We start from the raw sequence: 4405 nt of genomic DNA on the forward strand, positions 1-4405 counted from the left end.
AAGAATAGGGCCCCAGACAATAGGGAGATAGTGAACCGCTTCCCTCAGAGGGTGGGCTCAGAGATTGGGGGAATAGAGATTTATATATTTCTATACATATATCATTTTATAGGTTTTGTTCTGCTCTTTGTGATTTAATTTGACCAGGCCCTGCTGGACCCATGGAGCCTTTCAACCCTGGACCCTTCAACCAGTGGCCTCCAGGGGCGCCCCCTCATGCTGGTGGTCCTCCTCCTCACCAGTACCCACTTCAGGGCTGGAGCAATACCTACCACCCGTTGCAACCAACTGCTCCTCACAACCCAAACAAAGCTGCTGCAGCGGCTACAGATCCTAATGCTGCTTGGGCTGCCTACTACTCTCACTACTACCAGCAACTCCCAGGCCCTGTGCCAGCCCCTGCCCCAGCCCCTGCAGCCCCACCTGCACACGGGGAGCTCCCCCAGCCTCCACCCACTGGCCAATCAGACTACACTAAGGCTTTGGAAGAGTATTACAAAAAAATTGGCCAGCAGCTCCAGCAGCCTGGGGCACCCCCACAGCAGGACTACACCAAGGCCTGGGAGGAGTACTACAAGAAGCAAGCACAAGTGGCCACTGGTTGGGGTCCTGGAGCACCCCCTGGTTCCCAGCCTGGTTACAGTGCTGCCTGGGCTAAGTATTACAGACAGCAGGCTGCTTACTATGGACAGACCCCAGGCCCTGGTGGTCCACAGCCACCTCCCACCCAGCAGGGACAGCAGCAGGCAAATGAAGCAAATGGATATGAACTTCATCTGTGAAAATATTTTTTCCTCCATTTTTGTTTCATTTGGGGGCTTCTTTTATTGGTTTCTATATTTGATTGGTTTGGCTGCCTAGGGGCCTGGGGATCCCCGTCATGCCGAGGCGCTCCCTCTCTCATTCTGTGTGTCTCATCCTTTTCCTTTCCAAAATCGGGATCCTTCATGTTGAGCCAGCCTTAGAAAATAGCAAGGATTTAACCTCTGCTCTGCCCCCAAAAAGACTATAAAATTTTAAACACAGAATTAGTTTTGAAAACAGAAGTCCTAGAGGTTTAAAGAGCACCATGAGACTCTTGCTGTCTATTACTGTCACTCACTGGCTTGGACCTGAAACTAATTCTCTTACATTTTTATTAAATGTACTTTACAGAATGTTTTATAAGGTATACAGCTATTACCCATCTTACAGTCATGAAAACTGGGTGAGGACAAAAGCAAAGATTTAACTATATATATACCCTGAGTTCACAGGAAGAACAGATGCCAGCCAGCCTCTAAACTCATTTCTTCCTCCAGACCTCACAATTAGCCCTTGGTCATTATAGAAAGCTAATTTTTTTCTGCGAGGTTTACTAAATTAGACTATAACTAAAGTTTGTGCTATTCTTTAAGTGTCCATCTGAATATTATTAATAAGATGTTAATTTATATTAATATAATGTTTTATTTAAGTAGACTGGTCATTTACTGTAAACTTTTAATGTGAGGCCAAAGAAAAAAAACTAATGACTTGAGCAATGTAGTATGAGTCTATTGTTCTCATGATGACTTTAAAAAAAAAAACATTTTGGGAGGACCACCATGATGGCTCAGGAGGTAAAGATGTTTGCTGTCAAATCTGTTGACTTGACTTTGTTTCTCGGAACCCACATAAGTGGAAACTGATTCCAGCAAGTTGTCCTCTGACTTCAATATCCATGCCTTGGCTTGTGGACACCCAATACACACACACACACACACACACACACACACACACACACACGCATGCACAAACTAATGTTTTTAAAGAAGAAAAACATTTCCTACACTTCTTTATTCACTGGAGGAGGGGAACATGCATGCAGTGGTATACAGGCAGAGGTTAGAAGACAACTTTCATGAAGGGTTCTTTTCTTCCTCCATATGGATTTGAGAGCATCAGACTTGGGGACAAGTCTCTTTGCTCACTCAGCCATCTTACATGCTTTTTCTGTGATGACTTTTATCAAAAGCAGTCATGGGGAGAATAAACAGTTCTTTGTGGCTTAATGCAATATGATAAAAATCTTTAAAAAAATGAGAAAACATGAAAATCCTAAGGACCTACTTATGAGTGTGACTTTGCTTCTTTTATTCCTCGTATACTAATGTATCACTTGAAAAATAATACTAACAAGAAATGTGGCCCTATACCTGTATAATCGTGTATTCTGGTCCTGGTAAACTGGGTGTCTATTTGGTGAATTCACTTAGAAGCTCACAATGCAAGAAATTGAAGCAGTGGTTCCCATTCTAAGGGCTGACGATAGAGAGCTCCCATCAGTTTCCAAATAGGTGTGGGTGGACAGGGCTTCACCACGCAGACATGGAGAAGAAAGGGGAGTACTCTGATGGTGGCTAAGCATCATTGAACTCACCTAAGGCCCAGAACTGCTCCAGGGTGTGACACGGGTCCTAAAGAAGACAGTCTCAGAGAACTCCTCATTACTGATAAAGGAATAGTGAACAGTTGACAGAGCCTTGCAATTATCTTGTCCCTAATACAAGCCTCAAGCTCTTCATTACATGCATCAGAATATGTCCTGAGGACGAGTTGACAATGTAGAGTGACTGTGCGGCCACTCTCCTTGTTGAGGCCATTAGGGCAGGTCGATTCTATGATTAAGGTGATTAAGGGAATCATCCAGGCTGATTCTGACTATCTATTCAGTCAGTGTCCCTGGACCTGCCAGTAATCAGCAGAGTGCACTTTGCAGGAGAATGTCTCCTTATAAGTACTCTTGTGTTTGTTAAAGATGAAAGCTGGAGAAAGGAACCAGCTCTGAAAATTTTCAAGATCTATAAAGTGTTACCTTTCTCTATAGATTGTACCCTGGAAGAGCAGCCCTGGCCACCTAGGAAAGAACACAGTTCTGGGGTCAGTGACCCACTCTAATCTGTACAATGTACCCTCCCCAAATACTGTGATATGTTGGTAAGGAGCATGATGAAATCCAGCTTAAAGTAGTCAATATTATTGAAGTATTCTGATTCTACATAACCAAGGCCACCTTTGAGAAAATAAAATTGAGTAAAGGTTGGTCCTCAGCACCCATGTAACACACTAGGTAGAGTGAGGGCTACCCCTGTACCTGTGAAGGTGTCCCTGTGGGTCTGGGGCATATCAGGCTCTACTGGGGCAAGCATAGCAAGAAAGAAAAGGTACTGCTTTCTAGTTTAGGCAAAGTTCCCAGCCTCGACTTTGTTTATAGATCCTGGATATTCATGAATGAAGTAAACTTTTGATGCGCAAACCTTTCGAAAACTCTCAAAAGCATAATCTTCCTCTTGACTTTCACTAGCCGCAGCAGAAATTCTATTAGAAGAGATTTGGGCAGGAAGGTAAGAGCAGTCACAATAAAAGATTATTTAATCTTCTAAGTAAATTTTCAAACTTACTTGAGCTAATCCGATAAAACGTTATAATCTTGCCAAGTCACAGTTTGGGCAGAGGCAGGTGCTGATGGAACTGATCCACTGATCTTTCAAACAACCACAGGTATTCATTCCATGGTCAGCTTGGCACTGGGAGAAGCTATGACTCACTCTTCCTAGTTCGCTTTCTGAATCTGATATCCTGTGTAGAGTATGGCATACTTGTAGCTCAGAGGACTCGAGAGGCACACTGACAGTGCAAATAGAGAGGCAAGACTCTGGATCCTCAATACAGGTGAGGTCCAAGGTGGTAGTGGCAGGTGTCTTTGCTAGGAGGAAGACACATCAGATGCCATACTCTGGTTGTCTGTGAAAAGAAGGACATGACTATTTCACACATGTAAGACTTTACCCTAGTGATGCCAGGAGTACTTGGGTTGACATTTGGATGGATAGAAAGGATGGTGTGAGGTATCAATTGTCTGGAGATGGAACACAACTAACCAGTGAAATATGACTGTAAATACTGTAAATACTGTAAATACTGGCATAATTCTACTTGTTGTCACAGACCTATTTGTGCTTTGCAATTCTGACAGCAAAGGTTTACAACTCCACCTTCTCAGAGGCTGATACAGGAGAATTGCACATTCAAGCTTTGCTTGGGAATTCAGGGCCAGTCAGGGAGTCTTTATGCGATCCTATCTCAATAACAAAATAAGAGCTGGGGGGAGAGAGAAAATAGGATATAGCATGTGCAAGACCTTGGGGTGATCTATTGAGGGCTAGATATATAGGTAGGTATATATGCAAATAGATGATAGCTGATAGGTAGATAGATGAGAGGAAGAGAGGGGGTTGATTTACATCCAATTCCAAATGTTTCCTGATCTACACTTGGTAAGCATATACTTCCTTAAATGTAGGAAGAGAAATAGCCATGAGCCCTACCTCTATAATAAAATCAAATTAACAGAACAAATGAATACCATATGATCCTGGGGGAA

The 4405-nt window shown here is 43.2% G+C and overlaps 1 pseudogene; it reads left to right on the plus strand.

Annotated features, from left to right (window-relative positions):
• The window catches only part of LOC110296459, a 116403-nt pseudogene extending 115621 nt beyond the window's left edge, over positions 1–782 (plus strand).
• The last annotated feature ends 3623 nt before the right edge of the window (positions 783–4405 follow it).

This window comes from Mus caroli, chromosome 6 (assembly GCF_900094665.2).
Source record: "Mus caroli chromosome 6, CAROLI_EIJ_v1.1, whole genome shotgun sequence".
In the NCBI taxonomy this organism is placed as follows: domain Eukaryota; kingdom Metazoa; phylum Chordata; class Mammalia; order Rodentia; family Muridae; genus Mus; species Mus caroli.